This window comes from Acomys russatus, chromosome 11 (assembly GCF_903995435.1).
Source record: "Acomys russatus chromosome 11, mAcoRus1.1, whole genome shotgun sequence".
Classification (NCBI taxonomy): domain Eukaryota; kingdom Metazoa; phylum Chordata; class Mammalia; order Rodentia; family Muridae; genus Acomys; species Acomys russatus.
Window position 1 is genome coordinate 33678101 of NC_067147.1, and position 12308 is coordinate 33690408.

Below are 12308 nucleotides of genomic sequence, written 5' to 3' on the forward strand. Positions count from 1 at the left end.
CACTTTAGACTGGCTGGCTGTGAGCTTCTAGAGTTCCTCCTATCTCTGCTTCCTGTCCCCTGATGGGTACACTAGGAGTCCAGACAAGTCTTCCTCCTGTGTGGGCTCTGGAGAACTGAACTTAGGTCTTCATGCTTGTATGCCATGTGCTTTTACCCACTAAGTCACCTCCCCAGACTCTGCTTTTTCTTTCTTCTTTTCTTCTTCTTTCTTTGTTCAGACAGGGTCTTACTATGTACTTTTACTGGAGAGATCAGGCTGACCTCAAAGTCACAAATATCTGCTTGCCCCTGACTCCTGCATGCTTGGATTGAAGGTATGTACCACTATATCTGGTTTCTGGTTACTTGTTTGTTTTTGTGCTTTTAATAACTAATGCTTGCTGAGTCTTGTCCTAATCATAGAGTCACTGAGGTATACCCCTGTGTTTTCTCCAATGACTAGGTATACATATAACAAAAATACGAATTCAACCCAATGTATTATTGGTATACGCTTGCTAGAATGCTAGAACTATAACACACTGTGAATGAAAACATGAAATGACAAAGCATGTTGAGATTTAGTCTGGTAAACATGTATCTCACATGTGTCTCTGATACTTACACTTTTACATCTTATCTGAAATGAAATGAAAACATCTATTAAGAAAACCACTTATGCCAAGCATGGTGCTGCACGCCTTTAATCCCAGCACTCAGGGAGGCAGAGGCAGGCAGATCGCTGTGAGTTCAAGGCCAGCCTGATCTACAAAGTGAGTCCAGGACAGCCAAGGCTACCCAGAGAAACCCTGCCTCAAACAAAACAAAACCAACCCTCCTTCCGGAAACAAACAAACAAACTAACCCACTTGTACATGTCAACAGCATCTTTGTCATAGCAGCTATTAATGGGATGGCCATTAATAGAAAGTGGACACACATTAGGTTACCTGTACAGTAGAGTCTAACTCAGCCCTGGAACTGTTAGACATCATGGCTACACACTAGGACTTGGACTATTCTCAAAGTATAGTGATGAAAAGACTTCCCACAGGGGGTACCCTATGTGCTTTCTTTTATGCCAACTTCTAGAGTTGACAGAAACTTACAAGCAATGAGGCACGTACAGCTGGTGGCCCTCATTCATATGCTGTTGTCTAACCTTCCTGTGACAACACTCAATGGAGACCAGCCTCTCGAGCATGATTCAGGCGAGAGGACAGAGCTCTCCTCCTTGACATTAGTGCCCTGTATCCCAACTAAGAGGCCTCAGAACATTGCGTTGCTCTTCCCACCATAAGGATGAAGTAAGGAGGTGAACATAGGGATCAGGAAAGGAGCCAACACCAGACACTGTGTCTGCTGGCACCTGGACCTTGGACTTCCCAGACTAGATACTTTGTCACAGAGTTTGTAGCTTTTGTTATGGCAGCACTGTAGTGAGTGCAATGAGGGAACGTGGATTGAACAAGAACGTGGAAGTGTTCTTTATCTTGACAAGTGTGTAAGTAACGGAGGGAGTGTGTTTGTCAACGCTCAGTGAAGGTACACTTCATTACATGGAAATAATATCTCCATAGAAACCATGAAAACAGTCTTAGGTGACAGGTTTGGGCAACTAATTGGATAGGAATATGTAACATTGTTTAAGTGTGGAGTTTGTATGAAGTGTCCTAGAAGTCATAGCTGGGTAATGTCTTAGTTGTGATAATTCGGTGAGTGACATACCCTTCTTGGATTCAAGGTTTCTCTTTATAGAACTGAAACAATACTTTCCACCAGTTGATGTTTTACGAGTGTATGCAGGAGGCTTGTGACAAGGGCTGACACAATGTGTTGAGAAATTAATGCCACTTGAATAAGCTCTAGCTTTCTTTTTCTACTTGTTTGTTAGTGAGTAAAGTGTCACCTGAGGTTTGAATGCTGCTGTTTGCAAAGCTGACACATTATGAACAAAAATACAGAATATAGAGGAAGATCACACCCAAGAGAGAACACGATACACTTTCGTTTGAACCCAGTGGTTTCTTTTTGTTTTTTGTTTTTCTGAGGTAGGGTTTCTCTTGTAGTCCTGGCTGTCCTGGGCTTGCTTGTAAACCAGGCTGGCCTTGAACTCACACAGAGATCCATCTGCTTCTGCCTCCGGAGTGCTGGAATTAAAGGTGTGCACCACCACACCCACCTTGAACCCAGTGGTTTTAAAACAAACAGGTCACTGGCAATGATGGGTCATGGATTTGGAGAGGAATGGGAGGCATTTTGGGATCTGAGGGACGGTGAGCTATGAACATAGCAGTTGCTGACTTGCACGCTGTCAATGTTCTTATCATGGCTAATCTCAAGTAACCAAACTGGTTTGCAAAATTCCTGAGTATTTACCCATCACCTCTTTCTGGCTGATGCTTGCCAGCCCCAGAACCCACCTGACCAGTGTGTTCACTGAGGCAGAGAATGAGAGAGAAATAGATCTTTTTTCCACTTTGCAAGAGTTCATTTGCCCACTGGAGACTTTGCTCTTAATATACTGTTTAGCACTACATTTCCATTCCAAGCAGCTCTCTAAGCCTGCCTGCACTGTTTTCTCTAGTTGTACAGAAATATCTTAGTTTCTGGTGTCCACTGCTTTTCAAAGGGCCTTTTTTTCTGTCATTCAGAGGCAGCATTCTCTTGGTGTAGATAGTCAGGAGTCAGCGGGTGCCAACCAGGGGTGGCCTTCCCTCACAGCCCCCACCAAGCCAAGCACCACGCTTGCTTTACTCTTCTTAGTGTTTTCAGCTTAGGCTCTTACCTTACACAAGACTGGATTTCATATCTGGCTTACTGTGGAAGAAAGAAAGGACATTTTCTTTCTTTCTTTCTTTCTTTCTTTCTTTCTTTCTTTCCTTTTTCTTTTTTCTTTTTTTTCTCTGAGCCAGAATTTCTCTGTGTAGCCTTAGCTCTTAGCTGTCCCGGAACTCACTCTGTAGACCAGGCTGGCCTCGAACTCACAGAGCTCCATCTGCCTCTGCCTCTCAAGTGCTGGGATTAAAGGCATGTACCACCACTGCCTGTCTGGGCTGAAAGGATGTTTTCGTAGCACATGCACCATCTCCTACATCACTGTTAGTACACTAGACTCTTGGCCTGAACGTAGGAGCAGCAGAGCTCTCGCTGTAAACCTCTGGAATGCCGAAAAGCCAGCTTACTCTTAACCAGTATCACTGATCTATTGGTAGCAATAGGGACATAATAGTCAGGATTCCATAGGGACACTTATAACCCAGAGACCAACTAGATATGGTAAATGCATAGTTCCAGATTTTTTTTTTTTTTAAAGACAAAGTCTCACTATGTTGTGACTGGCCTGCATCCCCCTAAGTAGACCAGACTGGCTTCAAACTCACCATCATCTGCCTGCCTCTGCCTGTTCTGAAACAGGCTGCCCACATGTGTGTCTGTGTGAGGCTGTTGGATCCCCTGGAACAGGAGTTACAGACAGTTGTGAGCTGCCACGTGGGTGCTGGGTGTTGAACCCAGGACCTCTGAAAGAACAGTCAGTGTTCTTGACTGCTGAGCTACCTGTCTCTCCAGCTTCTCATGCACATATTTATATCATACTGAATTATTGTTTTTAGTGCTCAGTGCTGTAAGGAATATGGAAAGAGAAGTGACTGGAAGGCATTTCTCAATCAGTCCATGGTGGTTGCTACTGTCACAGGCTACATGACCACCCTTTGCCCTGTGTGCACTTAGAGGCATTCCCAAATTCTCTATATGACAAGCAATAGCTATTTAAAAGCCCCCCAGTGTCCAGGCCAGCAAGATGGCTCAGTGTGTGCTGCTCTCGCCAAGTGGCTGAGTTCATGGCCATGGGTGGCTCCCAACTACTGGTTCCAGCAGGCCGATCCTCTAGCTGCTAACAGACACACACTATCATAAAGTGGGTTTTGACAAATACATATCTCTATGTCACCTGAACTTCCGTCACAGTGTAGGACACTGCCATCCCCAGTGTACACACAGTGTCTGTACATAGTTTTATATACATAATTTAAAAAATAAAAGTATATCTTTAAGAGATTACCAAGAATGGGCTCATACTCAGAAGTTCTAGGTTTATTCTTTGAAGTATTTTATAAAATTAAAAAAACTCAGTTGAAGTGTTTTTCTAGTTATTTATAAGCTACAGGTAAAACATATTTAATGTTGTACAGAGGAGACCCTTTGGCCATACTGCTCAGTGGTGTTATGCCTCTGGTTATTTCTTCCTACGATTCAATAAGAAAAGTGATATTTAAAAAATAAAAAGCAAGTCATGTGGTAGCTCAGGAGGCAGAGGCAGGCGTATCTCTGAGTTTGAGGCCAGCCTGGTCTACAAAGAAAATCCAGGACAGCCAAGGCTACACAGAGAAACCCTCTCTTGAAAAACCAACCAAACCAAACCAACCAACCAACCTACCAAATAAATAAATAGCAAAAGCTTTCTGAACCACAAAATATTTTTAAAACATTCATTTAAAAACTTTTTGTGGTGCTGGATATTGGACCTCAGGTTTGCTAAGCAATCTTCCTACCATGGAGATATATTCCTAGCCTACAAAGTACCTTTAATTTATAGATAATTCCAATATTTAATCCCCCTTTAAAATTTGCCTATTAGCACATTCTTTTCTTTTTTTTTTTCTTTTTCAGAGAGGGTATCTCTGAGTAGTCTTGGTGTTAACTCATGCTTATGTTGTACTTTTCCAATATTTTATTGTGACAAATTTCAAACACATAGAACAATTAAAACAGCAACACAGCCAACATTCACAGGAGTTAAATTTATAGTTGCTATTTTCATGTTCTTTCCTTACATGCCGATTTATCTATCGGTCCATTTTGGTTTTTGACATATTTTATGTACGTAGCAGAGATTAGAACAGTTTTCTCCTGTTGTATATATGGCTTTCACTGGAGTTCAGTGTTTTGCTTTCTTTTCTTCTTCTTCTTCTTCTTCTTCTTCTTCTTCTTCTTCTTCTTCTTCTTCTTCTTCTTCTTCTTCTTTTTCTTCTTCTTCTTCAAACTTCTCCTGCTTTTCTAGGGTAAAATCTGTGAACAGTGGGACACACACTATCATAAAGTGGGTTTTGACAAATACATATCTCTATGTCACCTGAACTTCTGTTACGATGTAGGATACTGCCATCCCCAGGAGACGTCCTCAGACTCCTCCATAGTAAATCTCGTGTGCCTCTCCCTAACACAGTCCATGCCCTGGTTTGATTCCCCAATGAAATCATTTTGTTTCTTCCCACCCCTAGCTCTCTAGTCAACTTGTAGGGATTGTGAAATTGCTTTATACGTTCCAAGAATGCTGATAGCTAGGTCGTCACACACTTGAACCTGTACGCCATTTATGTCACTCTGTAATGAAATGAAATCTTTTTGTCTAGATGAAATCCCCAATGGAATCATTTTGTCTAGAGCAGTGGTTCTCAACCTTCCTAATGCTGTGACCCTTTAATACAGTTCCTGATGTTGTGATGACCCCCCAACTATAAAATTATTTTTGGTGCTACTTCATAATAGTAATTTTGCTATTGTTATGAATTGTAATGTAAATATCTGTCTCCCGGTGGTCTTAGGTAACCCCGTGAAAGCGTTGTTTGACACCCCACCTCCACCCACAGGCGTATAGCTTCATAGAAGGGAACCTTACACTGTACAAACAGTTGTGCATCGGCTTTCACCCGGCACCAGCATGATGTTTGTTATTATCTGCACTAGGTTTTATTTTAAGGCAGTCTGTAGCAGATAGTTCAGCCATTACCTGGTAACGATGCCTAATCGTCCTACATTTTAGCAGCAGGGCCATTTTCTTAAAGTCTTTTTTTGTAGACATCTGTTTTTCATTGCTCTTACGAATACACCTAAGAGTAGAATTGCTGGATCAGAGGACAGGTATACATCGCATTTTTAATAGTGTCCTCAAGATTTCTCCATAAACAATTGTGGTCTCCCTGAGTCCACACCACACTGTAGTTGGCCAAACCCTAGCATTATGTAAGAATTCATTCTCACTCCATAGAGAACTCCCTTTTCCAAGATCTAAGTGGTAATTACTAAAGGCTCTGTCATAATTAACCTCATTACAAGGAGCTAAATTTTTCTCTGCTCCTGTTCCTTGCCACCCCTAGCCCTCTAGGCCACCTGTAGGGATTGTGAAATTGCCTCATACCTTCCAGGAATGCTGGTGGCTAGCTTGTCATACACTGGAGCCTGCAGGCCATTTCACTTTGTGATCTGTGGAGATTTTGTGGGAAGGAGACATCTGCCTTCCCGGCCTCCTGTTTGCTAGGTGCTCTAGGAACAAACACCTGTGCAGTGAAGACTGAATGAGAAGCACCTTGGACGAGCTCACACACCATTTCTAAGCCTTAGGCTCTTCCAAAAATGGATGATAAAAGGATATGTATGTATTTTAGTGGGTTTGTGGAGACCAATGAGTCAATTTTTAAAGGGCGGCTAGAAGAATGCTCAACATGCAGGAAAAAAACACCCATGAAATGATACTCCTTTCTTTAGGTCATAAATATAACTTCATAGGACACACATGCTTTCTAAGTTAGTAGCTGATTTACTATGTGAGAATTTCCCTTAAACCACAGTACCAAAGGCGATTAACAACAGCAGTAATTCAAGTGATGCACCTACTCTCAATCCTATAGCTTTGCCATCCCAGGATTTGGTGAAAAGTCAATCTACCTAACACCTCCCATACCTAGAGACCAAGCTCTTCCTTTCTGTGTTTTGTCTTTTGTTGTCTGTGTTTTGAAGTGCCCTGATGAGATTTGCACTACTTGAGACAGAAATTCTCCTCTCATCCTGGATTTCTCTTTCTTCTTTTCTTTTTCTGTTTTTCTAGACAGGGTTTCTCTGTGTAGCCTTAGCTGTCCTGGACTCTCTTTGGAGACCAGGCTGGCCTCTAATTCACAGAGATCTGCCTGTCTCTGCCTCCCAAGTGCTGGGATTAAAGGCATGGGCCACCATGCCTGGCTCTCAGCTTTCTTTCTTTCTTTCTTTTTTTTCTTTTTTTCTTTCTTTCTTTCTTTTGATTTTCAAGAAAGGGTTTCTCTGTATAGCCTTAGCTATCCTGGACTTGCTTTGTAGACCCAGGCTGGCTTTGAACTCACAGTGGTCCACCTTCCTCTCCGAGTGCTGGGATTAAGGCATGTGCCACCATGCCCAGCTCTCTCTTCTTTCTTTTTTTAAACTAGAGGTGTAACTTAGTCCACAGTGGGTCTACATATAACTCAACTGAACCTATGTCCATTGCTTTATTCAAGAAAGGAAAGCGCCTTTATCCATGCAGGAGACAGAAAACCTTGCCATCACTTCTCAGCAGTGCTGATGGCATTGTTGAGAACCACATGTTCTGAAACACCGTGTCCTACCTACATCCTCTATAGAAGACTTCCAAGTTTTCTTTGGAAAATGGTTGAAGAAAACAGGGAGTGGAGCCCCCAAGAGCTGCTTCCTACTGAACGCAAGATGAAATGGTGTTCAAGGATCTTCAGTGGCAGTGAGCACGTGACCCGCTTTACTTCCCTGTACTGACTTCCACCAGTCAGCTTATTTTCTGGAATCAGGTTAAAAACTCTAGTCCTCTCCTCACAACATAGAGAGCGCATGCGTGTAAAATCAGAGGAGAGGCTTGACCACTGTGACCTGCTTAACATGTTTACATGCTTCATTTCAGCTGAAGGATTTCAAATCACATCATTAAGGCGCTGAGAAATATTGAACTGGAAAAAAAAAAAAAAAAAAAAAAAAAAAAAAAAAAACCCCAGCATTGTTTTTCCCTATGTATTGATTCTACCTCTGCTTAGGGCTTCAGAACAAGAAAGCATCGGTTGTCACCTTGGTCATTTCCTTGTGACCTCCAGCATGGCTTGCATTTTAAATTGAATTTGGTTTGTGGTGTCTGGGAGTGGGGAGTGGAACTCCACAGGATGCAGGAGGAAGTCTAGATAAGTCCAGTTGGTATTAAAGAAATGCCTCTGCAAGCAGAAAAAGAGATGATATTCGGTAAAAATGAGTGTTGTTTTCCCTGGCTTTGGCATCTGTTTGCGCTCACAATGGCCGCTGTGTTTTTCTGTACCTGGTAGGTGGCCTCTCCATGTATCAATGAGGCACTGCGTGAAAATGTGCCTCCTTATGTCAGAGGGAAATTTGCTTTTCCGTCTTTGCCTTGCTCTCCCGTGCCTCCCTTTGTTCTAATCATACACGTGAGGAGAAAAGCCAGTGATACCAGCAACTGCTTTCTTCTCCAGCCACTTCTTTGCAGTTAATAATTCAAACGGATCTTTTTCAAACTCATTTTCTTCTTAGAAATGGCCTTATTGCTAACAGTCTGCTCTCCAGTTGTAGTTTATCAAACAGCAGATCCGCTGTAAAATGTGACGACTGGATTTCATGTGTTTTGCCACCCCCTAAGAATTCATTGCCCACAGTGCTTCAACTGCTGTTCTAAGAGACGGTTTAATTTTTGTGGTACGTTGATTGATAACTGGGCTCCCTGGTAGCATGGTCTTCCTTGAGTAGGACTGCTGTTTTCTAGGTCTCAGATCCCCCGAAGAGGCTCCGTAAGTCCCTGTATGAAGCAAATCTTCTACACCCTAATAGTAATATCGCCAGTCTCAAAATGAGCAGAGCACACACACAAAAGCCTGTAGCTATCTCTGTGCCTGTAGGTGATACAGTGTGAGAAGGAGTTTCCCCCTGGTCTTAGGTATTATGGAATCAGAGAGGCAGAAAAACAGACCAACAGCACCTAAACAAGCAACCAAACGAAACTGGACGATTTGCCACGGTTCTGAAGTGATGTAATTGGTCCCTGCAGAATAACGAAGTTGTAGGCACTTCTTTACTCCTTGACTAGTTTTCTCTGGTTCTCAGGTGAGCTATGTAGCTTTCCTGTTATGCACCTGCAAATTAAAAAGTAACAACAACAACAACAACAACAACAACGAATATGGGAAAAATAGACTTGGCAAAAAGAGGAGAACAAAGGATTGGAAAAATGGGCAGAAAGCTTCAAATCTCGAAAGCATGGACCTACCATGTAATCAAGTTTTTTAAAAAAAACTCATGGTTTTCAAAGGTAAAAATACTTCTGCTTATACACAGCTGGACACAGGGACAGGTGACATAGGCTCTAATAAAGTGACCAGTGCCCAATGGTGCATTTCTAAGTGTCCAAAATGGATGAAGGCTTGATAAAGCTTCAGCAGTTATTTTAGTTGGAAATAAATTCTTTAAATTTTAAAAATTTATTATAATTTATTCAGATTACATCCTGAATGTTATCCTCTCACTTGTATCTTCCTGTTCTCACCCTCCCTCCCTCTTCCAACCTATTCCCCTCCCCTAGATCTCTGACAGAAGGGGACCTTCTCCCCCACCATATGATCACAGCCTATCTGGTCTCATCTGGACAGCTTGCTTCCCCTTCTTCTGTGTGCTGCTAGGCCTCCCCACGAAGGGGAAGAGATCAAATCAGGGGCACCAGAGCTCATGTCAGAGGCAGTCCCCACTCTCCCCACAACAGTGGAGAATGTGCTATCCATCAGCTACATCTGAACAAGGGGTCTAGGTTTACTGCATGCAGTGTCCTTGGTTGGTGCAACAGTTTGTGCAGGGCCCCCTGGGTCCAGATCCATGCATACTCTTTGGTTGGTGTTTCCATCTCTGTAAGCCCCTATGGGTCTAGGTTAGTTGACTCTGCTGGTCTTCTTGTGTTCTTATCCCCTCTGAGTCCTTCTATCCTCCCCCCTCAACTCTTCCACAGGACTCCCTGAGCTCCGCCTAAAGCTTACCTGTGCTAACTCCCAAATCTTAGCATTGCTGTGATGAGCACCAGTCACTGGATGCAGTCATAGACCGCATGCTGGGCTTTGCTTTGAGTTCCTTGGAAAAATGTTGGAAGCTTTCACGCAGAAAACTGGAGTGATCAGATCTATGATTAATAATGTTATTTTAGATAATGTTTTCTCACTGTAAATGGTTAAGAAAGATGTTAGGGTTGATTGGGGAACATCCAGCAGAAAGTTACTCAAATTATCCTCACAAGACTACACCAAGGTGATGGTTATAGGGTGAAACAGTGAAGTCTGGACTAGACTTTTTTTCTTCAGGAAGAGATAATAGGACTTGATCAGAAAAAAATCTTCAAAGTATGGTCACAGAAGAGGAGGGATTGATGACATTGGTTAGGAGTAGATGTATGGATACCACAAAGCTATTGATTTGAATAATTGGGAGAACAGAGTTAATAGGAGATAAAACAACAACAACAACAACAAAACAAAACCCCCAAATCCTCCAGCAAGCATTTTCCCAATAAGGATAGCTTTTAAAAATCATGATTTTGGACAGGTTAAGACAGGTTAAAGGATATCTATGACCTATCAGTTATGCATTTGACCATCTGAGTCCAGAGATGAGGAAAGAAGCCATGTTGGAGACAGAAATTTGCATATCATCAGCATATGGATGATATTTAAAGTCACAAGACTGGGTGAGATCTCTGAGGTCATCTCTCTCTCTTTTTTTTTTTTTTTTGTTTGTTTGTTTTTTTGAGACAAGGTCTCTCTGTGTAGCCTTGGCTGTCCTAGACTCACTTTGTAGACCAGGCTGGCCTCGAACTCACAGCGATCTGTCTGCCTCTGCCTCCGGAGTGCTGGGATTAAAGGCTTGTGCTACCACGCCTGGCTGCAGTCATCACTTAGAGAAGAGGTTATGGCCTGAATCTTGGGGCTTATAGAGAAGAAGATTAACCAGTAGATGTTACAGACAATGGGTAGATAGATAGCCATGTCACATGCTGCTGAAAAGTCAAATGAGATAAAAATTGTCAGGTGGCCCTTTGCATTTAACAATAGGATCTAATAATGACCTTCAGGGGAACTCATGGCCTGTAACTTATGGAGGCCTATGAGAAAAGCTTCAGGTGGCTGCAGATAGAAGCAACCTGCTTTCGAGTAGGCTGTAGTAAGAGAACTTGATGCTGAAGAAAAAATACGCAAATCCCTTCCATTACCATCCTATATACTGGAGTATTGAGAAGATGTGATGTTTCAAACAAGCAAGCAAGTAAACAAACAAACAAACAAAAATAGCATAGTATCTCTGTGAGCAGTATTACTAGAGGTAACAGCCTTCAGTGCGAGTCACGGCAACCAGGAAGGAGGCCTTGCAGAAAGTGTGTGTGCGTGTTTGTATTGTCAATGCATTTATCATATTTGTGGCCTTGGAAAGAGCAAGAGGCAGCGGAAAAATGAAACATTCCCCTATCTTTAGGAAAACAAAAGTTAAAAACCGCATTGAAAACTGGATCAGGGTGAAGTTGTGTGGGTACACTTGGGAGGAAGTTTAACCTCCACCCAGCACCTGTGAGGTCTGGGCGGATACACCAAAGTGTATAGTTTTAAAAACAAATTTAATTTGAAATTTTTTATTTTCACTCTATGTGTATGAGTGTTTTGCATGTATGTATGTATGTATGTATGTATGTATGTATGTATGTGCACCACGTGTGTACCTGGTGTCAGTGGAGGTCAAAAGAGAGAGTTGGATGCCCTGAAATGACTTACAATTATCAGCTGGCATGTGGGTGCTGGGAAAGGAACTCAGTCCTCTGGAAGAGCAGCCAGCCAGTGAGTGCTCTTAACTGCTGAGCCATCTCTCCAGCCCCAAAACATCTCATTGTGATTCAGAATTTGAAGGAGAATTAGTAAAATAGAAAGGGATGATCAAGTTGATTTCAGAAGTGGAAAAGTATGGCTGTTCCCTTATGGGGAAAAAAAAAAAAAAAAAAAGGAAATGTGTATATACAGGAAGAAGAAAATGCTATTACTGGTTTGTGTATGTGGCATCGCAGTTTTGGCTGTCCAAACCAACCAAACTCCAGCCTCTTAATAGAAGGCTGCTTCAGAGCTTAGTTATTTATTAGGCAGGACAGGCGGTTCTAGCCCTGAGGGCAGAGAGGAGCATTAAGCACACCAATTCAGGTCGTTCAATGTCTTTGCCAGTGTTTCTGATGGTGGCTTTATGACTCAATACCTGACCGATCTAGAGTGGAGTTCAGTGTGGAAAGCAGAAAGAGAGATGAAAACAGATCAGGGGAGGCCCAACTAGCTTCATGACCCCCTGCTGGTCTTCAGCTCTCAAAGCTCTGGGAGGGGCCCCTTAAGCTGGCTCTCCAACGCCATGCATGCAGTGATCCAAAGGAGTGGCTCAGTAATACCTGGAGACTTCCTGAACATTCTTCACTGTTGCTGCCCCTAATATTCCTCTAAGTCACGA